General features: G+C 41.2%; 1 protein-coding gene across 2 annotated transcripts in view; it reads left to right on the top strand.

The window, feature by feature from the left end:
• Nucleotides 1–9,559: 9,559 nt before the first annotated feature.
• RALB (RAS like proto-oncogene B) overlaps nucleotides 9,560–25,017 on the top strand; it is a 49,501-nt gene continuing 34,043 nt past the window's right edge. Inside the window, exons 1-2 of one of the 2 annotated variants that reach the window (XM_037397280.1) lie at nucleotides 9,560–9,698; nucleotides 13,240–13,389. The gene's annotated coding sequence lies outside the window, so the exon portion shown is untranslated. The remainder of the gene's footprint in view (nucleotides 9,699–13,239; nucleotides 13,390–25,017) is intronic. The other variant, XM_037397279.1, reaches the window with a different exon arrangement.

Here is a 25,017-nt window from a genome sequence, read left to right as displayed (position 1 = left end):
ACCGATTAATCATGGATTTTCTCCCATCTGGAGCTTTATGTAGGAACGATGGACATCTAGTGGCTCAAGGGAACATAGCAAAGGAAGTTCTTGGGCTCAAAAAGGTACATTGTTGTGTAAAGTAGACAATTCGGTAAAAATAAGAGTAAATTAAAGACTTCCTCAATGGTTGGAATGCAATTTAAATATGTGAAATTACTTTAGCCAAGAGTCGAATAATCTGGGGTGAATTTTATTTTTGTGTTTCTCTTTTCTTGTGAAAAGGTGAGCTGATTTTGAAACTTACACAGGTTAAAATGTATTTGCTACCTATTTTCAGGAGGGCATAACATCCTCTTTCATTAGGAGAAGCTGGTGTACAGGATAGATGGGTGAGAAACAGGAACAAATGACACAACACAGTCCTATACATTTTTAATTCCTCCAAATGAAAACATTTATTTTATGCGTGTTAATTCAGGATGTGATTAATTAGACTAGGTGATAGCTGACAATTTACAATGACTAGGAATAAATGTGAAGAGCAGTTAACTGGAGAACTTTCCTTTCTCTGTAATGTGTTTCCTACTTTAATACTTAAATAATGAGTTTCCCTAACAAGTAACTCTTTCTGAGTCATGTTTTCCTCTCTCTCCTTTGTTTTTATCCTAACCAATAACTACATGGCATACCAAAAGCTTTTATTACAAAAAATGAGATGCACATTTGAGAAGCAAAAATATCTGCATCGAATTATATGCTGGTATGGTACGGTGAGCCTGTGTTTGTATTCGGTTCGCCGTTCTGTCTTTTTCTAATCTGTACAGAAGGTCCAGATGGACTATGTTAGTCTCTTACACTGCTTGGACCAGGGACAGTGGTTGACCTCTCCTGGAACAACTAAAATTGAGAGACCAACATAAGGCAGTCAAGGGCTGTCATCTCTGAATGTCTCTCATTCCTATCTTAACACAACAAAACAACTAATTCAACTTATGCAGGTGGAACTGGAGTATTTTGTCTGGAGCATATGACTAAAGGAGGCAGCTTACATATAAATAGAGAGGCTTGTCTGCAAATGAGAGCAAATAATTGCCAAATATTAAGACAAATAATCTGGACAGAGCAACAGGAGGTATTCTGTCTCACCTGAGATGCTGATAAAACCTGGAAGCCACAGGAGTGAGATCAGCCTGAGACAAGACGAATCACTTGTTATTTTGCAGATGTGTAACTCAGGAGGTTTTTTTAAGGGTAAGAAGTGACGATAAAGAAAACTCTTTGCTAAACAAGTGGACTTTGTGTTCCTTTTCCCTTCCAAACAGGCTAAAGTAGAAACTTGTAGCCTTGGTGAGACTAAGAAAGCCATGAATAAGGAAGCAAAGGGTTCTCGCATTCTGACACATCATACCAGCTCCATGTCCTATGCTAGGGTTCAGAGAGGGATTCTCAGCCTAAGTATGTACCATTGAAATTATATAGGAACAGTAATTTAACACTGCTCATACTGCATTCAGAGCTTGGGACACGGAAATTCGGTCCAGTGTTTCAGGCTGATGTTGTGAGGGGCTGAATTTACAGAGTTTATTGTTTCATCAAGGTACGCTGGAAGCAGGAACTTTATTAACATCCTGCGAGTCGTGAGCAGTGAACACGTTAACTATCTGATAGCCCCTGGATCAACAAGATCAATGAAAGCATTTCTTTAGAAAGAGGTATTAGCAGCCTTTGTTTATGTGATAGAGCTTGCAGGTTTGAAACTCCCGAAGTTTTAGGTCTTCTAGCAGACACAAAATTACATTGCTGAGGTCCCATTTATCTCCAGATTTTTTTCAACAACAGTTCATTGTAGAGGAAGTTGCAATGAAGATAGCTTCCAAGGGATTTCTCTGTTTGGACCTCTTGTGAAGGCTATACTTAGGATGTGAACACAGATATACCGAAACCTGCAGATAACTGGCTAGCTGAAAAAGGTCTCATAGACATAGTCCAGCTGGCTGGACAAAAGTGCACATCGCTCTCAGCTTATCTGAAGTAAAGCAAAAATATAACAGGAAGATTGCGGTGGGAAAAGAATGTTGCAGGTGGGAACAGATAACTACAGAAGAGAAACTAGGGGCAGGCTTGGTATTTAGGCAACTAACCAATAATGAGCTTAACTTTTGTAATATGTACGAGCTAATTATAACAAGGCATAAAAGGTGACTGTAAGGGACAATAAACGAAGTCTGCTGATCACTCATATTGAGTGACTGTGTCTTCCCTCCGTCGTAGCAGAAACCCTAGTGCTGACAACGTTCAAACTGCATTTACCAGTATTAGGGGAAACTGAACTGAATTTGTTTCAGCTGGCAAATAATCAAGTCTATTTCAGACACTCCTGGAAAGGAATGGCAAAGCCAAGGTACACCTGACCACATGAAGTATGAATATTTATTGAATGAGAAGTTAATGACTTCTTAAATCTCTACTTACCTTTGCCACTGTGAGGTTCTGGTTACCACATTACCACTTTACCGATTAATAGGGCAGCACAAAGTTAGTCTAAAGTTACATGAGCTTTAGACTGAATAATTTCCCTTGTGAAAAGATTTAGGAAAAATCAGCAGTCCTGTACTGATCCAAGGTTAGATGAAAAGTGTGTGTTGGGGAAAGGTTGGAGTATACCTTGCATAGCTTGTGAGCAGAAAGAGTAAATGGGAGAGCTGAGACTCGGCACCTGACATCCTTCAAGTGTAAGGTCTGTTACAATGCTGGCAATCAGCCTAGGACTCCTCTGCTCTTAAACTTCTGTTGATGTTGGAGTGCCAACAGCAAAAGAGCTATGACTACTCAACTCAGGCTTCCTCTTTGGCTGCCCTAGTGCTTTGCCCCTGGCCTTAGGCAGGGATGGGTACATATTTACTAACTAGTACAGGCAGACACAAATTTCCATTGACTAATCTTCCTCTGGCAAAGTGAGTCATCATACAGAAAAGGCTGTTTCTGCTTGTTCTCTGTTCAGATGACGATCCAGTCAGAGCTCCAAACAAGGCCAGGCCAGCAGCTTCAACACCTATGACTGTCTCTTTTCTCCCATTGTAACAGAGGGAAACTTGGAGAGATATCTGTAGCTTCAAGCTTTCTGCAGAGAAGGATCTTCCTTGGAAATTACTTTGAAAGAAGCTGGCAAGGATCCTGGTAAGAACTTAGCCTTTTCTGTCCGTGTTTCTCCACCTGTCAAATCGAGGCATAATCCTTCCCTGCTTCACAACGGTACTGTGAGGACTCATCAGTTAACATGTCTACATCACTAAACACGATTTCCTATTCTAAGTCACCTAGACTTTAGTTCTTAGGAACACAAACTCATCTCACCCTTTTTAAAGATCTTCTCCCTCTTTTCACGTAGTTGTCTTTGCTTTCTACTACTGCAAAACGCAATTGCTGTCAGTGTTGGTCTTGGACAACGGAGAGCAATTTTAACAGTCATGCTGAATTTTCCTGAGGAATTAAATAATCAGCAAAGGCAAATAATTCTTCAATTTTTTCTTCCTTTTTATTAGTGTTGGAAAATGATTTATACGTCATAGTGCTCACTACTAAAATTTCCTATTTTTTACTAAAATATGCATATATTCATAAAACATCTTTTAGTCCAGAGATCTCTGAGAGAATTAATTGTGATTGAAACTGGAGTTATCTATAAGCAAACTCCAGTATAAATATTATGTGTTGTCTATGTTTGTATACTGCAGGACTTGTACCTCTTTCTACAAAAAGGCAGCTTTCTCTGGAATAGAACAGTAACATACCAAAATATCTGCACTGCCTTAAATGCGAGGTGTGCTACCCAACTGAAATTGCACAGGGAACGTAAGAAAGCAAAATGACCTGCAAGCTCCTGTAATCAACTTCATGCCAGAACTGGCAAGATATTTTTAGTTATGGCGCACTGTTGAAGATTAATTTAGGGATGTAAGAGGTACCCACTTCTGGAGGTGGTGACCATTTTAGTTATGATCCTGCTGCCTTCTCATCATCCAAGTTAGCCTCCCACACACAACCTTGTCTGACCTGTGAAACAGCCCTTTCTTTTGTCCCTCTCTGCCATGATCCCTTTAACTCCTGCTCGCCACTGTCTCCTACTGCCTTCTATAAAACGAAAATCTTGGATTTTCCTCATTTCCCCATATTATAGTTCCTTCCTACCCTTTTTCCAAGCTCCAAACCTATTCCTCATTCAGGTTTACTACCAGATGCTGCATAGTAATGTGGAGAAACATCCCAGCCTTATATATGCACACTTCATATGGACTTCACAGTGAGGTGGTCAAACTCTTAAACCAGATGCCCAGTGAGGCTGGAATATCCATCCTTGGAGATACCATACCTGGACCAGGCATGGTGCTAAGCAACCTGACCTAACTTTGAAGATAGCCTTGTTTTGAGTGGGTAAAGGATAAGATGATCTCCAATATATTCTTCTAATAAAAATTATTTAATGATTCCATAATTCTAACTAAATCTTGAAGGAAATCTAATGTATTAAGTTCTCCCTAGGGGTGGATGCAGAACAAGTTGAGAGCTTACGGGTAAAGATAAAAGGTCAGGCCTACATGGATGACACTGTTGTGGGTGTTTGCTACAGGCCACCAGATCAGGCAGAAGAAGTCAACGAGGCCTTCTACAGACAGCTGGAGGTAGCCTCATGGTCACAGGCCCTGGTTCTCTTGGGGGACTTCAACAACCCTGATATCTGCTCGAAAGACAGCACAGCTAGACACAGAGTCCAGGGGGTTCCTGCAAGGCATCGATGATAACTTTTCAATGCAGGTGGTGGAGAAACCAACAATGTAAGGTATGCTTTTAGACCTTGTCTTCACAAAGGCAGGCTAGTTGGGGATGTGAAGGTTGGGGGCAGCCTTGGCTTCAGTGACCATGAGATGGTGTAGTTCAGGATCCTGTGTGGAGGAAGCAGGGCAGTAAGTAGGATTGCAACCCTGGACTTCAGGAGAGTTAACTTTGGCCTCTTCAAGGACCTACTTGGAGGAATCCCATGAGTTAGGGCTCTAGAAGGTGGGGGGGTCCAAGAGAGCTGGCTAATATTCCAGCATCACTTCCTCCAAGCTCAAGATGGATGCATCCCCATGAGTAGGAGATCAAGCAAAGGGGGCAGGAGACCTGCACGGATAAGCAAGGAGCTTCTGGCAAACCTCAAACAGAATAAGGAAGTTTGAGATGTATCAGTCAGTGGGGTTGTGGAAATAGGGGATGTGGAAAAAGGGATGGGCTGCTTGGGAGGAATATAAGGATGTGGTCAGAACATGCAAGGAAGCAACAAGGAAGGCTAAGGTCTGTTTGGAAATAAATCTGGTGTGAGAGGTCAAGGACAACAAGAAGGGCTTCATCAGGTACATCAGTAAGAAAAGGATGACTAGGGAAAATGTGGTCCCACTGCTGAATGAGGTGGGTGCCCTCGTGACAAAGGACACAGAGAAGGCAGAATTACTGAATGCCAATCCTGCTTCAGAGTTCACTGCCAAGGCCAGCCCTTAGGTTTCCCAGACCCTGGAGGCAGGAGAGAAAATCTGGAGAAAGGAAGACTCCCTTGGTGGAGGAAGATCACGTTAGAAATCACTTAAGAAAACTTCACACCCACGAATCCATGGGTCCCAGTGGGATGCACCCCCAAGTGCTGAGTGAGCTGGCACATGTTATTTCCAAGCCATTCTCTGTCATCTCTGAAAGGTCATGGAGAACAAGAGAGGTGTCTGAGGACTGGATGAAAGCCAATGTCACTCCAGTCTTCAAAAGGGCAAGGAGAACCCAGGAAACTACAGGCCGGTCAGCCTCACCTCCATCCCTGGAAAGGTGATGGAACAGTTCATCCTGGAGGTCATCTTGAAGCATGTGGAGGAAAAGAAGGTTATCAGGATTCAATGTGGATTCACCAAGGGGAAATCATGCCTGACCAACCTGATAGCTTTCTATGATGGAATGTCTGGCTGGGTAGATGAGGGGAAGAGCAGTGCATGTTGTCTATCTTGTCCTCAGCAAGGCTTTTGACACTGCCTCCCATAACATCTTCATATGTAAACTCAGGAGGTGTGGACTAGATGGGCAGACAGTGAGGTGGATTGAGAGCTGGCTGGATGGCAGAGCTCAGAGAGTTGTGATCACTGTGTAGTTGAGCTGGAGGTCTGTAGCAAGTGGTGTTCCCCAGGGGTCAGCGCTGGGTCCAGTTCTGTTCAACTTATCTATCAGTGACCTGGATGAAAGGACAGTGTCCCCTCAGCACATTTGCTGATGACACAAAACTGGGAGGAGCAGCTGATACAACAGAGGCTGCACTGCCATTCACAGACGCCTGGACAGGCCAGAGAGCTGGGTGGAGAGGAACCTATCTAAGTTCAACAAAGGCAAGTGTAGGGTCCTGCACCTGGGGAGGGACAGCCCCAGGCACCAGCACAGGCTGGGGGTGACCTGCTCGGAGAAGGCCCTGGGAGTGCTGGGGGACAGCAAGTTGCCCACAGGCCAGCGGTGTGCCATGTGGCCAAGAAGGCCAGTGGGATCCTGGGCTGCATCAGGAGAACCATGGCCAGCAGGTGGAGGGAGGTGACCCTGCCCCTCTGCTCTGCCCTGGTGAGGCCCCATCTGGAGCGCTGTGTCCAGTTCTGGGCTCCCCAGTTCAAGAGAGACAGAGAACTACTGGAGAGGGTCCAGCAGAGGGCTATGAAGATGATGAGGGGATTGGAGCATCTCCCTGATGAGGAAAGGCTGAGAGAGCTGGGCCTGTTTCGTCTGGAGAAGACTGAGAAGGGATCTTACCAAGGTCTACAAATATCTTAAGGGTGAGCATCAAGAGGATGGGGCCAGGCTCTTTTCAGTGGTGCCCAGTGACAGGACAAGGAGCAACAGGCACAAAGTGCAACACAAGAAGTTCTATCTGAATAAGAGGAAGAACTTCTTTACCTTGAGGGTGACAGAGCACTGGAACAGCTGCCCAGAGAGGCTGTGGAGTCTCCTTCTCCGGAGACATTAAAAACCTGCCTGGACATGATCCTGTGCAACCTGCTCTAAGAGAACCTGCTTTAGCAGGCAGTTGGACTAGATGATCTCCAGAAGTCCCTTCCAACCCTGACCATTCCGTGATTCTGTGAAAATGGGAAGAGGAAGAACATACAAGAATCTGAGAGAAAGATGGTTTTCTGGCAAGGAGAAAAAGGAATGCAAGAAAACAATCTAGAGCCGTGCACAGTTAGTCTGCTTTTCATCTTGCTTGCAGTGACATAATTGAGGGTGAAGCCAGATGGATGTCAGAATCAGTAGAGAACCAAGAAGAGAATCAACACTAACATGCCTGTGGTTTGTCTAGGCTCCCTTCATCTGTCTGGATTCAAGGCCTGGTTACTAATGTGTGTGTTGTCTTCAGAATATCTTCAGCTGGAATATTCCAAGGTACCATCTGGTTTATTTCCTGCAGATTCAGATTAGGAGCACAATGCAGGCAGTACCCCGCCTCCTCAGAGCCCGGGCTGAGCAATGACCCAAGTGCTGCAGCCAGATGCATGCTGTAGACTAATACTGTAAGGGGACTGGAGAAGAGCAAGAATAGACCAGAGGTACCCCTGCTCCCTTCCTAGCAAACAGTGGTTCCAGCTCTTTCATCCTCTGAACATTTAAGAGTATGGTTTGCGTTCCAGTGTGTGAATACATGAAATGTCCAACTCAAACCTGGAGCAGTGACAAGTCTATGCTGTCATAGGAAATCTTCTGAAATCCAGGTAATCACCTATATAGGTTTTATAGTACAACCAAAATTCAAAGAGAAAGCAGAGAAAGAAAAATGTAAATTAAAATTGTATCGCAGTTTTTGAGAAGGTCTTCCCAAATTCTATGAAAGTTAATGTATTAGTGATCTTTATTCACACTCCTCAAGGTCACAAACAATTTATGTTTGCCCAATTTGAGATGTTACTACCCTTTGCTACACAGAATAATTGAAGATCCAAGTAGTTAAAAAAAAAACCCCTAGAATCTGTATGAAGAAAAAGGTTTTGTGTTCCAGTTTATTTTACTACTACTGCCAGGTTATTTGGGAGACACATCACCACTAGATAAACAAGCATTGATAATACCAGCATCTGTTTAATAAATATTATATTATAAAGTATTGTTCTTCCACTGTCCTTTTAAACAGAACAAGTTCCTGAAATTGAAAGTCCAGTAACAAAGGGCACAAAAAGAACATGAAATCTGGCAGCAAAATATTGCTTTTTAAACAATAGGCTTGCAAGAGCAACACCCTGTTGTACAGCTCAGTAGAAGGGTACTGACAAATAGTGGAACATAAAATGCCCCATCACTAAACTCCTTTAACATGATAAAGGTTCCTAAAACCCAAGCCATTAAACCAAAACCCAATACAGCAGCTTCAAAATGATGCTGAATTATAACATATCACTTACGGGTGGCCTTAATGCTGAATCTGGGATGAATTACATGAAAAAAATCACAGGAAATTTTTAACACAAAAAAGAAATCTGAAAGGCAAACACAATGACTGCCATAACAGAGAGTTTAGCAATTCCAAACACAACATAAAAATGTTGTGTGCTTGAAGGCTGTGCTAAATTTTCCTCTGAGAGTGTTTTATGGGATTATAACAGAAACAAAAATATCCTGACAACTTGAAAGAAAAATGAGTGACTTATTAGACCAATTGATAAAGCTGGAAAGAATAGACAAGCTTCCAGGCATGCAGGTGCTTCTTTGGATCTGAAATAGAAACGGCAAACTTCAAAGCTAAATCCAGGTTAGGAACAATTGTGCTGAGTTAGGACATCTGCTTTGCTTCAAATGTTTATTAATTTCTTTTTTAAAGGCTATAAATGATGACCTGGGAAATAAATTTATAATAATATAGCCCAGTAAATGGATTATTATTTCTAAAGCAGGCTTCAATTAGAAAGGGATCTAAGGAGTAAAACTTACCCCAGCAAATCTGCACAAAATCACATTGACTTTCCATAAGATTTACAAGCCTGTTTGCTTACATTGCTTTAGAAAATATTAATTGGATTCCTAAGTCACTTAGATGCTTTAGAAGATTTTACTTTCACTGAAAAAGGCAATAAACAAGTCAGGGTACTGCCAAGGAGTGGATACACATGGGTCCTTTTTGCTTATGCAAACCCTACTGTGGCTTCAGAGCCAGCTATGCTGGGCACTGGTGTATTTGCCCGAACAGACCTGGTAACAAGCTCAAAATTTAAGATCTGATATAAGCACAGACAACAGACAACGCCACGCAACACTAAGCAATGCTCTGAGGTGGCTCAGCTGTAACACATCTCTTACGCTAGTCCTGGTGATGATGTAAATATTGTTTTCTAAGTCTGTCATTTGTATTACTGAAACTTTTCACTAGAGAGGGTAGGGAAGGTGAAGCAGAAAAGTAATTTTCTGTTATTGGCCATTCAGGAATTTCCAAGCTGTTACTTTTTCAATTATCTACAACAGTTTCCTTGTTTTTAGAATGAGTGCATGATATCATATCCTGAGCCCTTCCCTTTTCTTCCAGCTTTCCAAGGCACTAGGAGGAGTCCAGCTACAGTCATCGTATGAATTGGTCTGTAATACTGTAGTGGGAGCTGCTTCTGCCATCGTCCGCTTACCTGCCTTATTCACACTCCTGAAGAAATTGCTGCTGCAGGACGAACAACCCTTTAAGCACAGTGAGTATCTGCTAAGAAAGCAAAATATCTATCTAGCTTGTGAAGTTGCATTGGAAAAAGTTGCATCGCTGCTCTATGTATTTACATGTATGTGCAGCTAGGGACACAAGTACAAATGAAAGGAGAACTTGCTGTCATTATCCATCACCGAAGTGACAAGGCAAAGAGATTCCTGCCCCGGCTGGGGTGAGAAAAGGGATAGCAGTAATGTAGGAGGCTCTTGGAGTGCAGAGACTGGATTAAAGGTGTGGGGCGGGTCTAGGAAAGGGCGAAGGTGCATGCACTGTGTGAGGCCATGTACCCATTTGCTGTGGACAGACAGGAAAAAACAGCTGCTAAAAATGCACACAGAAGCAGCTGTGTGTGAGCACATGGCATTGTGTTAGTGCTGGATGGCAAGTACCTCTTGTTTATTCTTAATCTTGCTTGACTTGCTTGAATGCAATAGTACTAGCTAGTAATAAGCAAAATAAAAGGAGAATAAAAGAACTAGTTTTCTGCACTAATCTCCACTCATCCCTAAAGCATACAGGCCGAGTAAACATTAACAGTGAGTCACTGCTTCTTTTTAGTACAACTATATAACCCATGGTGGCATTATTGTTACTTCTGCACTTCTCTGTCTTGGTCTTTGGCTCTGAAACAGAGCTAATGGCTCTGCCATTCTTGTTGGAGGGCCTAAGGTTTTGTCTAGATGTCTCTTCAATGTTAATTTATTAGAAACTGGTTAACTGTATTAACATTTATGGTTATATTTATAGTGTATAAATAACTTACTATGATCCAGAATTCACACCATAAAAATGTTACAATGAAAGCAATTAATTGACTTGCATTTATATCTACCAAATTATATTGTGGAAGTTATTTATTAAGCTAGGAACTTGATTTTAAAATAATAGAACACCTGAATTTTCCTGTGCATGTTGCTCTGGTGGCATACCAAACACCAACTTCATTTCAAAGTTGTAAAAGACTTACAACCATGCTTTACATAAAGGCCTCACTCTGTTTTGAATGGAACCAACAGAAATCAGTGGTGATATTTTTGTGAATATTCAAGATAACAACAACTGGCTTCAGAAACGTGCAAATTAGTTTTGTCCTTTCCCCAAATGGTCTTTGGTGAGGCAAGCAACTGTACAGGAAACACATAACCTTTGAATGTCATTGATCACACTACTTGATCCATTTTTTCTTTGCTCACTGAGGTTTTGAGCATCTCATTCATAGGGTCACAGCACAATGTTAGTAAAAATCATTTTTTGTTATCTGTTAAACTGCATTGTGAGGTAAAAACCCTTCAGTTAAAAGTTGCTGGACCCTTTTCTGTTGTTGATGTAGTTAATTTTATGACAGAACAAATCTGCCATTTCCTACAATATAGTTATTATAAGAGTAGCAGGATGCTAAAGATGTGCTGGTGCGCTGCTTGGTCTAGCCCCAGTAAGCACTGAGATTGCTGTGCTAGAGGTGACCCTTAGCCCACCGGCTCCAGGGTGCTGCCTCTGACAGCAACCTGTACTAGGTGCTTCTGATGCAGTTGCAATTAAGTCCAGAGTCAAATAGACTTCACAGGAGGGTTTTTTTAAACGCCTCTCAGCTATTAGTTGACTTGTACTGTGCAACATGAGGGTTTTTTAACTCTCTCATCTCATAGAGCATCATGGTGGATATTCACATCTCCATGTAAATGTTTGTTTCCTGAATTCACTGAGATCTTGTTTCCAACAATGTCATGTGGCAATGAGTTCAGTAAAAACTGGGTTTTTAAAAAAACATTATTTCCTTTCTCCAGATTTAAAACTGCTGCCTTTCACTTCAATTAGATGTAAATTTGCTTATACATCATAGAAGAGAAAAACTCACCTTAGTCTTTTAATTGTGTGCTTTACTGAAGAATGACAATGCAATTTTATTCTTAGTTATAGTTTGTCTGTCTAGAGTATGGCTATGCTTTTTTTTCAGTTTATAAACTCATTTCAAGGGCTTCACCCACAGTTTTAGAATCATAGCATCATAGAATAGTTTGGGTTGGAAGGGATCTTTAAAAGTCATCTAGTCCAACCCCCCTGCAATAAGCCGGGACATCTTCAACTAGATCAGGGTGCTCAGAGCCCCATCCAACCTGACCCTGAATGTTTCCGGGGATGGGGCATCCACAGCTTCTCTGGGAAACCTGTTCTAGTGTTTCATCACCCTCATCATAAATAATTTCTTCCTTACATCTCGTCTGAATCTACCATCTTTTAGTTTAAAACCATTACCCTTGTCCTATTTCAATAGGCTCCACTAAAATGTCCACCCCCATCTTTCTTGTAAGCCCCCTTTAAGTATTGAAAGGCTGCAACAAGGTCTCCCTGGAGCTTTCTCTTATCCAGGCTGAACAATCCTAAATTTCTCAGTCTTTCCTCATCGGAGAGGTGTTCCATTCCTCTGATCATTTTTGTGGCCCTCCTGTGGACCTGCTCCAACAAGCCCATGTCTGTCCTGTGCTGACAGATCCAGAGCTGGATGCAGTACTGCAGGTGGGGTCTCCCCAGAGCAGAGCAGAGGGGCAGAATCACCTACCTTGACCTGCTGGCCATGCTTCCTTTGATGCAACCCAGGCTTTCTGGGCTGCGAGCACACATTGTTGACTCATGTCCAGCTTTTTATCAACCAGAACTTCCAGGTCCTTGGCAGGGCTGCTCTCAATCCCTCCATCCCCCAGCCTGTATTAATATCAGAGGTTGCTCCAACCCAGGTGCAGGACGTTGCACTTGGCCTTGTTGAACCTCACAAAGTTCATATGGGCCAACTTCTGGAGCTTGTCCAGGTCCCTCTGGATGACATCCCATCCCTCAGGTGTGTGAATCCCACCACTCATCTTGGTGTCATTTGAAAACCTGCTCATGGTGCACTCGATGTCACTATGTTATTGATGAAGATACTAAACAGTACTAGTCCCAATACAGACACCGATCTCCATCTGGAAATTGACCCATTGACCACTACTTTTTGGATGCAAACTTCCAACCAGTTCCTCATCCACTGAACAGTCCATCCATCAGATCAGTATCTCTCCAATTTAGAGAGAAGGATGTTGTGGGGTACCATGTCAAAGGCCTTACAGAAATCCAGATAGACGATGTCCATAGCTCTTCCCTTGTCCACTGATGTAGTCACCCCATCACAGAAGGCCACACCTTGGTCAGGCAGGACTCGCCCTTGGTGAAGCTGGCTGTCTCGAATCACCTCCCTGTCCTCCATGTGCCTTAGTATAGCTTCTAGGAGGATCTGTGCCATGATCTTCCCAGGCACAGAGGTGAGGTTGACAGGTCAGTACTTCCCAGGCTCCTCCTTTCTACCTTTTCTAAAAACGGGTGCAGTGTGTCCCTTTTTCCAGTCACCAGGGACTTCACCTGACTGCCATGACTTTTCAAATATCATGGAGAGGGGCTTGGCAACTACATCAGCCAATTTCCTCAGGACTCTGGGATGCATCACGTTAGGTCCCATAGGCTCCTCAGGTGGTCACAAACCTGATCTTCTCTTACAGTGAGAGGGACTTTGCTCCTCCAGTCCCCGTCTTGCAGTCCATCCATTTAAGAGGTGTGGGAAATTGCCAGTGAAGACTGAGAAGGAAATGTTGCATACCTCAGCCTTCTCCTTGTCTGTTGTTACCAGTTTGCCAGTCTTGCTCATTGAGGCGGGTGCGCTTTCTTTGACCTTCCTTTTCTGGCTGACATACCTGTAGAAGCCTTTATTATTTCTTCATTGCATCCCTTGCCAAGTTCAGCTCCACCTGTGCCTTGGTCTTCCTGACCCCATCCCTACACAACCGGGCAATGTCCCTATACTCTTCCCAGGATACCTGTCCCTGCTTCCACTGCCCGTGCATTTCCCTCTTGCCCTTTAGTTTCACCAGCAGGTCTTGACTCATCCATGTTGGCCTCTTGCCTTGCTTTCTTGTTTTCTTACACCTAGGGATTGAGAGCTTTTGTACTCTGGAAAAGGTGCTTAAAGATCTGCCAGCTCTGTTCTGCTCCCTTGTCCCTGAGGGCAGTTTCCCTGGGGCCCTGTTGACTAATTCCTTGAATAGCTGAAAGTTTGCTTTCCCAAAATTCAGGGTCCTGACTTTACTCTTCACCTGACCCATATCCCACAGACTGCCAACTCCGGCAGTGCATGATCACTTCAGCCCAGGCTGCCTCCAAGCTTGATGTCACTGATTAGCTCACTTGCGTTGGTGACCAACAGGTCCTATAGTTAATTATTTTGTTGTCATGCTTAAAAACTTCAAAGATGAAAGAGATGTGAGTTTCCTCTATAGAAACCACCTAGCTCTGCTTTTGTATCCTGTTTATGTATGTGTTTAATAATAACTTTTCCACCACCTTTCATCCAAGAGATGTTAGGTGTACGGCAAAAGTTTAATTAATTAATCTCACAAAGAACTTGTGAGGTAGGTTCCCTCATTTTACAGGTGAGACAGAGAGTGACAGTTAAATTAAGTGACTTGCTTAATATCACACAGTGAGCCAGTGCTAATGCTGAAAATAGAGTTAATGTCTTCTGGTTCTTTGCCCTGTGTTTTAATCATCAAACCAGACTAAGCTGAATGAACCCCTTAAATTATTAAAATAATTGTTCTCAATTTCTTGTTAGACTATGATGTTTCAATCAACTAAGCAGCTGAAACACTTGCAAAAGCTTTCCTTGCTTAGGACTTTTTTAGTCTTTCCTGTTCAGACATTGCTTCAGATATCAGCTGAGTATGTTTGTTTACAGTAATCCTGACCTTCCAAAATAGACTGAAGCAGAATAAGGAACGCAGTTACAACTCACAGCCATCTCTTTGCTGTCAATGTAGCAATGCCTTTTTTCACACTCCCAACAGCCATTCCACTTAATACCCATAGCTTTAATTAATGAAGCATAGTAAAGTTATTGCCCCACAGAAGCAGAATATCAACTGCTGGTTATGCTGTCATGACTAAATGAAAATGTAGCGGAAAGCACAAAAGAGCAATTGTGTCTTAAGAAATCTCTGCTTAGAAGTATGGCTGTGAACTATACGCTGTGTCATGTCTGAATAAACTGGTACATAAAGAGGTGCGACCCTTGAAAACGTGTACAAGAATGGTACCTGTGTTCAGGCTAACGGTATGCTCCAGCAGCTTTATAGCTTTTCTGAGTATAGTCCACATATTTGTTTATGCTGATAGGACATATATAAATTTTTCCAACACTCACCACCATACCTGTTTGATAGTGTTTTCAGTATAGGAAAGAATAAATGGCCTAGAAAATATGTACATAGGCATAAGACTGAAAGAGGCTCAGAAGAGGAAATGAAGAAATAATATTACCATGGCTTGCTCCCTGTTAAACCTGGGTGTAGACCCAGCTGTTTGTTATGCAGCCTTACACAGTGCTTTGTATCATATAGTATTTTTGGTGTGTGTGAGACAAGCAGCACAAGGCTGTAGTCAGCTCCAATATTTTTATAAAGACTTTTGCCATATCTAATGACTAGGGAATTGCTGTGCAAGCAGCCTTCCAACTTAATTGCAATTTAACTACAAAATACCTTAAAAATTCAACTGCTTCGTTGCTGAATGCAAATAAGCTCCTAGGTGGTAAAATCAGTCAGTAAGCACTGGCATGCTGTATTTATGGAAACAACTCTGAAGTCATTTAAGATGTTGTAATTGTAAAGAAAGAAGTCACATCTTGCCTACTGAACTGGGGGCTAGACAGAAGGTTCCAGGTAACGAGCCAAGGAGAGATGTTTCGAGAAGACCACCGTTTTCTCTGCAGGGTCAATACTTCTAATTTACCATGCTGTTTCCCTTTGGGGTTTATCTTCTCTTCAAAATGTTAACTATGAGCATATTTTACACTTTGCCACTAGGACTGTGTCATCAGTGGTCAAGTGTCCAATATTGGTCAGAGTACTGCTCCAACTTCACTTCCATTCTGTTAGAGGCTAAGGTGTTTTTCTCACAGACTTGAGAAAATGGCCTGACACCAAGTGATGAGCAGTTTGCAAGACAGTGCTGTGTCTGTGCCCATCTATCAGGGCTAAAGATGCTGCTTTTCAGTGGAGTTTTTGAAAACCAGGCAGGATTTGTCCAGCACCAAGTGGACAAAGAAGATACTTCTGTGATTTTCATAGACTTTGAAACCAAACCCAAGAAAGCAATGCAAATAATTGAAAATATTTCTGTGCCTCTTCAGTTGTGTCTCCTTTTATTCATAGTTTCTATTATTAACTCATCAAATGGGTAATGGTAATCAAGTTTGAGAAGTTGAACATTTTAATCAAACATTAAATAATACTTACGAAAAACAGGGTTTGAAATTATAATGTGCCTAGGTGTTCTCTTCCAGATTGGGAATAGAAAGAAGGCTTTGTGGTCTGTGTGTCTGATCAAAACTAACCAAAACAGCACAAATTAAATACATGCTCACACAGTTCATGGGCAGAGAATTGTTTTCACCAATGATTCACCTGACAGGTATGAAGAATGAGCTGGCTTGAGAAAATCAGAAATTGCTTGTGGATAATCTGAATGACAGTGGAGGATGCATAGTACAGTATCACATTTAGGAAGAGATCTGATAAAATAAGGGCCTTGAATTCTGGATGTAGATGTTATGTAGAAGAAGTCATACTTGTTTCATCTATTACTGAAGAGAACAGAAAACAAGAGAGCCTTTATGACTAAATAGACATCATGTTATTTTACATAATTATTTAAGATCCTACTTTCAGTGGAAAACCTCAGCGTGTCCTGCCTACCTTAGTAATCGCATTACTAATCACTGCTCTTTAACAGGTCTATTGCAGCCTCGTTCTGTTGATTCAGCACAGAAAGAAAACATTTTAGGAATGCCTGTTATTCAAGCAGTGGGATTATAGGCATGGTAACAGTACATGGTTGTGAAAGGTATATGCTGTCTGCCTTCATTCCCCATTTGACAGTGAGAGAGAAACTGAGGTACAGCCATAGTGCTACTCTGAAGTTAATATAATGAATATATTATTATGGAGATTTGATTCGCAGAATTGAGAAAGCATTTGTGGTAATATGGTGCTTATACATTACAGCCAGAAAATGAAACAGAAAAGAAAGTGAAAAGAAATGCATAATGAGGGAGTTGGCCAGTTTAGTTCCATTTATGCAAGCACAACGAAAGGGAAAAAGCTAAGGAATGCCACAAGTAATAAAAAAGTCCAATATCATTTACCTTAAATTGTATTAATTATAAAAGGTGGAGTTAGTAATGCAGGCAAGGTACATTTTTTCCAACATTCCTTATTATGTGTTAATCATGGCACTTGTAAGGATCCAAGAATCTTGGATCACGCAACTTGCAAAATAGCACTAGTGTGTTTCTTGCTGGAATTAGGTATAGCAAGGCAAGTACAAGCTGAAACTGTAAATATGAGGAAGGGCTTTTCTGTTCAATAAATCAAGCAGTTTCTGCTGAAACTAGTTTTGCTTGAGGACTAATTTGAGGTTCCAAGTGTCTTTCAGTGCTGACAGCTGAAGAAGGTAGCTCTGGGCCAGATTGTAATGTTCACTCCTTGCTCTAATGGGCGGATGTGTTTAATTAACCTTTGTTTCTGCAGAAGCAGACATTCTAGCAAGCTGCAGGAATGCTAAAGGAGGGAAATCTAAACAACACTGAACCTAGGCACATTCTGTATATCTAGTACTAGGCAGAGAATGTTAATATAGCCAAATACTGTTTCCTAGGAGATAGGTTTGTATAAGCAACTTCTGTAAAAGAAATTTAACATGGTTCCCCCTGTAGGGCTCCACCCTTCCCATTAATTTCACAAGACCCAGCTATGATCCTGTGTCCTTGGGACTCTTGTGCCTGGTTAAAGATTGGACACAGTCCTCCCAATGAGGGTCACAAAAGCATGTATTCAAGGTGGAAATGTTCTTAGCATTGTTTGGGTAGAGTTGGACCTGACAGTCTTGCTGCCTGTTCCATGCACAGCGGTGATTTCTCCAGATACCATAGCTTGGGCAGATCCTTCCCAGAGTTTCCCGTAAAGTGCACATCTTAGGGATTATAGCTTATTCTTCAGAAGGCATATGGCAAGTCTAATGCAAAGCAGATATCCCTTGCATAAGTTGCTGAGGGCACTGTTTTTCACTTGAAAAACGAAAGCACTGTAGATTTCAAGTAATACAAATACAGCAAACTCCCGGCCACAAGGTCCCTTGGCCCTAATCTTTCACTAACAAACGACCAACTTTGCATGAGTGTTTTGAAAGCATGCAAATCAGAGCTTATCTTCCCTGACCTTCATCAACTCCCTGCCACAATAGCATCATTGTTTGGTATCTCCTCCCCTTAGTAAGCTGCACCCTCCATTCCTCTCGCTTCCTTTCCAGCCCAAATCTTTCCATCTGAGAGACTTTTTAAAGCTCTGCTTTGCCATCTAGTTTTGTTACTACTGTGATCTAAATGCCAACCTCCTTCAGTCCTGGTTGTGTCAGTCTCAGTTAGCCAAGACCCTGTTTTTACTCAAAAGGTGCCATTTAAACTTGAGTGATGGACATTCTTTCTACTCTTGTAGTTTTACAAACAGGGTGTATTTCAGAAACGTTTAGGTTACAGCATTTTTCTTACTGAAACTACACAGTAGCAACACAGTATCTCAATTATAAACAGTACTTTTCCCACCTCAGCACTGCGATGCAGAATTCTTCCCTTCATAGTACCGTGCAGCCATTTCCACACTGCCACAGTACACAGAAACTAGTGTTCAGGCTGCAATTAAGTTAGCGAATTGCTAATCCCATGCTTTGTCCACTGGGTTACTGTTCCAGAATGGAGAGGTGTACACAAATGATGTAACCAAGGAAAAATAAAACTGGCTACAGTTGTCAGGATCGTAAATTCAGTATAATTCTTCAGCTTGTTCATACTGGCCTCTGTATGTTTCTAGTAAGGACTGATGACTCCAAATACCATAAGCTGTGTTAAATTCTTGGGTGATGACAATTTCCTTTATAATGTTGCCCAGTGTGTGAGATTATAGAGATAGGATTGTGTAGGCCTGCTACAAGCAGAATGTCTTATTGCAGAAAGAAGGTTTGCACAGACTAAGGAGAATCTTTATGTCCAGAATGTGGACATAATAGACAATGATTTCCAAAAGCTCTTAGCATTGGCCAAACTCACAGCACAGTCCATGGATGTAGTCAGGCTGAGCTGACAGAGATTACTTTTGAAAATTCTTCACCAGCATGGTTCAACATGCAGCCCACTGACCAAACCTGGTGTGCAGGATCTTCTGTCTGGCCTGAACTATCTTTTTTATGGAAATTCCAAGGAGAGAGCTGCTGCCTCATCCCAAAGAGAAGGAATGGTGGGAGGATGATTCTTAACCATGCTTCTGAGAACAGCACCCTGATACAGATAAGTTGTTGCTGTGCTTCTGTCTGAATGAGTTTGTGAGTGCTTGGGCTTGTGAAAGAAAATACCCCTACATAGCCTGCTTCATTGTCTCCTTGTTGGGCAGGTAAGAACAGCAGCACTCCTCCACCACTGCCACTCTCATTTGCTGCTTGTTGGGGGCAGGGGGCGGATAGGACACACCGTAGGGAGCAAGGGACAGTAGTGTTCTGCTGCAGCCTATTGCTCCACTCAGCCTCCCCCTCAAACCTGCTTCACTGCCCAAGTATGAATGTATGAATAGTAGGAGGTATGAAATCACAGTCCTGAGTTGTTATTGATTGTCATCTCGATAGCCTGGCCTTAAACTGGGGTCTGACTCATACAGCCTCTGGGGCTTGACTAGCCCATTAATATACTTAACATTGCTGTAGGTGTCACTCACTGAGAAGGAATATATGTCAATACATTTGTATTCTTTTGTATTTGTGTGTGTCTCTTCTTTGGCCATCTGCATGTGATGCATGACTCAATTTCCCTGCACAACTGTGTAATTATGGAAATAATTTCAGTAAGAGTGAATTCTGTGTGCATACAAGGATACAGGATTTATGGGTTAATCATGCAGGCTTTTTATTCAAGTGAATACATTCAGCAGAAGTCCTATCTTCCTTCAGAACAGGAAACATAGTGCTGATGGGGACTGAAAAGATGTTGCTGTCCTTAGAGTTGACAGCAAAGCTCGTTCACTAGTGGGAATAGGCACCATTCTGAGCTAATACAAAGATTAAAAGCCAATGGAAAGAATTACAGTATCATCTTAATTTTAACATAATCTAAGTATGAATTATCAGAACTGAGAGCTCTCCCTTAAATACAAGTTTAAACAATGTCTTTATCTTCAGGGAGACTCGTTTAATTGAGATTGATGTAAATCCCAGCTGAAACTTCTGGAAACTTGAGGAAGAGTGCTCCCGGATGAGTCCATGGCTTGGTTTCAGCACATGCAGCCAGTACGTACAGTACAGGGGAAAGCTACATCAACTTTCAGTCAAGCTGAAAGGGTACCTCTTCTGGTTTTGATAGATGGCAGTTAATTACATTTTTCCTCTTTGGAAGAGGTATACACTTCTTTCTTTTGTTAGCTTGTCTGATAATGGCAGGGGATTTTTCTGAGGGTAATCTTGGAACAAAACAGCAGCTCTAGGCACTCTGTCAGAAGCCAAATACAAGGGAAGGGTGGAGTGAAGTTGCTATTTGCTAATAAGAATAGTCTACAAGAAAGTTTCCTTATCTCTCTTCAATACTTGTTCTTCAGAAAGTAACTATGATGAAAAGGCAGGAGCTATTCTTCTCTGCCATAAATTCTTTTCCGATAAGTCTTTTGGAAGAAATCACAATGCTATCTTCATTCAAATCCTTCCTAAGATGCATTTCTTCCATAAAGTGTTTCTATGCTAATCCACTAGGCGTTGCTATTTACATTTTTAAAAGAAACAGATTACTAAACCTGGACTGATTGTAGATTAAGAATTCCTAAATGCATGCATGTCCCATAGGAAAGCATAGTCCATGGGAAGAATCTATTGCCTCCTGGCAGTAGTTCTTTGTATTGTGTTTTTATTTCTTATTGTTGATTGTAATCTTTACAGGGAAGGGGCGTTTGTCTTTATGCACCTTTAAGGCATCATATATGTCTGTAACTTTATGCAAATTAGTGAAGATCAAGAAAGAAACAAGAAGTAATTTTACAATACAAATTAGCTTTGCCTTGAATAGCAGTTAAATTCTACTCCGTCATCCCAGTGTAAATCCAGACTTGGTGCTGAAGTCACTGCAACGTAATATTGTCATAGCTCTTGATGCAAAGAAGACTGAAAGGGAAAGGAGGCCAGTAATGCTGCATCTAATAGATTCATTCCCATTATCTTAGACTATGCAAACATTAAATAACCCCATTTGTCTCTTCAGGACATGTTGGCTCTATGCTGCTTTGTGCTATAGGCTGCTAATACAACTCAGAAATGTGTATCTGCTATTTAACAGTGTATGAAGCAGTGGTTCCTAAACCAGGTGCTATACTAGTGAGGTCACAAGTTTCAAATGAGGTCACAAGATACATGAAATTAAATTTGATCACATATTTATGCTAGTATTGGGAGTTGCATTAAATTCTTGCTCTACCATAGCAGTTTCTTGCAGTGAAAAAATTGGGGAACTGCTATGTTGTATTCTATGAAAAACTGGGTGGAGAGACTATTTCCTCTGAGTCATCGGTGGGAAAAGTCCATTATTACAGGGGTGAAACATGTGAACATGACAGCTGAAACTGAAAAAATCCCTACAACTCTGAACAAATTCAAATAAGTTGATACAGAATATTTCAAATCCAAAGGTGTCAACTCCATTGCTTTCCATAACTGTAATTAATTTATACGTCCAAAATATTATGTTGTTATAATAATTATCGTAACAAAGTTAATTATAAATCAGTCCTTCACAACCAAAATACACTCACTGCTACGTAAAACATGACAGTAATTTATGCATGATATAATGAGAAGATGAGAAGAAAGGAAAAAGATTGTTACATCCATCAGAAATAGATGGACCCTTTTTTTTTTTTTTTTTTTTTTTTAGCAGTGTGTACATATCTGTGCTGGAATCTGGCAAGGAAGCCCTGCCAGTAAGGGCAGGGGATGTTGTAGAGTTAGCAAGCCCAGGAGCCAGGAAGGAAGGCAATGCTTCCTGGTACTCATTAGCAAACTCAGAGGAAGGACAGCATCCTGCCTAGTCATGCTAAATCAACTAGAGAGACCCTGTTAACAAAGCAAATCCCTTACCCATCCTTGTTTAAGCAGAAGGATATTCAGACTTAGTTAGGAAAGAGAAGCCATGATTTTGTACATGGGTGTGCAAAGCACCCATTGAACTTCACTCCTGTACTGTGACTTCCTAATTTGTTCAAGGGAACTGTAAAATTAAGAACCTGAGGGCTTACGTCTCTTTGTTTTGCCTCCCTTTATCAAGCATACTTGGTCAGTTTTCACCTTTTTACGCTATGCCTCGCCTTCAGTATTTATGCCATGTCCCATTAAAATCCTCAGCTGGGAACTTCATTCTTTCGGCTGCACAGCTACTGCATAACATTTGTCAATCTGGGAATTTCAAATAGTGTGACTTAGTGTGATTGAAAAGCAAATGGTTTGTCTTTATACACAGAACTGCCATATCCCCTAAACCAATGCAATTCGATTCTGACCTGGAAAGGGACATCAGAGTTCAGTCTCTCATGCCCTCATGGTGCTTCACTTCTTGTAGTTACCAGTATACAAACAGAACAGGAAGTGTTTGTAATACTAATATTTTCAAGAACCAACCACTGTTAACCACATAGTTTATGGTTTTAACTGTTTACTAATGGATTTGGTTGTCTCACAGCATTTAGACAAATTGACACAAATGGCAGCTTAGATGACAGTTTTAAAGCTGTCATCCTTATGGGGCGATTCCACACACAAGTTACTATCAGCAAAATTGCAAAAACACTTGTAAAACCTTTGTTAAATAACTTAAATTGAAATTAGCATGTGCTCAAACCAATGTAAACAACAAGCCATACAGACCAGAATATATTAAAAACAAAAACAAGAAAAAACCCAAAATAAACCAACAACAAAAACCTTAGGAAGGGGAAGCATACAAAGAAGAATGCTGATGTTAGGCTAAATTCTCAGGCTATGTTTCATTACTGTAACCATTTATGAAGGACTTTCAAGCCAGTTGTGATATTTCTCCCCTTTGTGTTTATAACTCTGATACATCCTTAACTGTCATGTTCCTAGCTAAACTTTTCCTCTTGAAAGTTTCTTAGTCAACATTATTTCTAGTCAGATTTGAATCAGCAAAGCAGAACATTTCCTGTCCTTGGGAGGACAAATCTATACTGGATATTAGGAGCCTGTGTCAGCGCTAACAGGATGCAGGCCAGGAAGCTATGCATTTTATTAACAGGAACTAGAGCAAGAGTAGCAAAGTTTTTGCAGGATTAGAATGAAATGTTTGTACGTGGAACAGAGTAAGACGTGGAATTGAAAAATGTTTTATATAACTAAAATAAGGCTACCAGCAAAGTAGTTTGCTAGATTGGGAAATTATCAGGAGTTTACGAGGCAAAGCTTAAGCTCAAAAACTAGATTTCAATGAAAGTTCTAGCCGCCTAACTAACTGGAATCATGTCTCTGGCATGCTGAAAAAGGCCACTGTGGTGAATTGAGAGTCCAAATGAGTTACAGCCTGGAGCAACAAGCCATTGACACTCTACTAACAAATGAATAGTAAAAAATTTGGAAGTTAACAAAAATTAAGCTAGAATTAGCATTGATCAACAAGAATAAAAATTGACTCAACTTCTCAGGCTGGAACACAAAGCATGCTTCTCGGGGACTTAACTGTGCACATGGGCCAAAATGCAAATAGGAAGTAGCTCTGTGGTGTGGATTTAAAATAAGACCAGGAGTAGACACAAGTGTGGTACCATCTAACGTATTATAGCTGTCTGCTGGTCAGCATTTCCTGATCTGGACTAGCATGGATTCATACCTCTTCTGGCAGCGACCCGAGAGTTTCCTCACAATCCAAACCTGTGACAGAGCAAACTTGGTTGTTTCATATTTGCTAGGTGAAGTAGGAATGTGTGTCAAAAAAAAGTGACAAACATTTTATGTGTCAGCTTTACAGGCTGCTCTTCCTGTTAATTACAGCTTTCCACTGAATGAAGTCTCTGACAGGGATAGGTGAGCATCACGCTCCATTAGCTGGTTGGAAAAGCATAAAAAGCCTTATTTCTTCCATAAGAAGGAACGCATATTTAGCTTCAGGGATATAGAAACTTTCTTGAGAAATAAATCCACAGCTTTTTTCATTGCTGATTTGTGACCTAGAGATCTGTAAAATCATGAAGTATCCTCCTTTATGACAGCTGCAGATTTATTACAGCTAATGTGGCAAGGGAAGCAGCCCTTTTATTATAAGCTTTTAAATGGGAGGAGATGAAAGTTATTGATTAAATTGATGCTGTAGGTGCAGCAACCAAAGACAAAGCATGGCAATCACACCTACTTGTTTTCACACTTGCGGGTTTTGGGAACTGACAGGAAAGATTACTTTTGATTTATACCTATTTCTGAGAAGTAAGGCCTGATGATAATCATCAGGTAGTTCACCTGTCTCATGCAACAGCTATGTCAAAAGTCAACAGTTATACTACAAGGCAGAATGAACTTGTGTGTGGAGTCACCCCGTGAGCACAGCTTCAAACCAAGCTGGAAAATTCTGGGGATGAGACAGTGTGTTTCCCACAGCCACTGATTTTCTTTTAACTAGAATAAACTCCTGTATCTGAGGTCTCTTAAGGCCCTCTGCAATGATTGGGCATATCCTTTAATGATAGGAAATGATTCCTATCTTTTAATGCAGATTCTTCTAACACAGGTAAGAGTCCTAAGTGAACCTTTTATGTCTGTTTGCAAAATAATGTCCCATCAGAAGTTTTTAATTTTCTTCATGCTGCAGTCTTTACCTGCTTCTACTTTTTAACTGCATTGTTTGAATGACAAGAATTAAGAAACAAGAATTCCATGAAGATACATAGAACCTTAACGGCAGAAGAGCTAGCTATGGCTTAGTGTACTGAAAATTTTTGTAAGAATCACAGCTCTCTCTGGGCAAGGAATTCTAAAAAGAAATATAAAGATGAGCTATTTTTATCCAGTTATTAAAGATGACCCCCAAAGTTTAAGGAAAATTGAACTCTACAGGCAGAGTTGCGCTCTATGATTCAGACTGTATTTAGAAATGGCAGCTTAGACCTATCTCTGTTAATACCATACAGCAAAGTAAGACAGTACGA

This window comes from Falco rusticolus, chromosome 8 (assembly GCF_015220075.1).
Source record: "Falco rusticolus isolate bFalRus1 chromosome 8, bFalRus1.pri, whole genome shotgun sequence".
NCBI classification, from domain to species: Eukaryota; Metazoa; Chordata; class Aves; order Falconiformes; family Falconidae; genus Falco; species Falco rusticolus.
The sequence above is the reverse complement of the archived record's forward strand: the minus strand, read 5'-3'. Positions and strand labels throughout refer to the sequence as shown.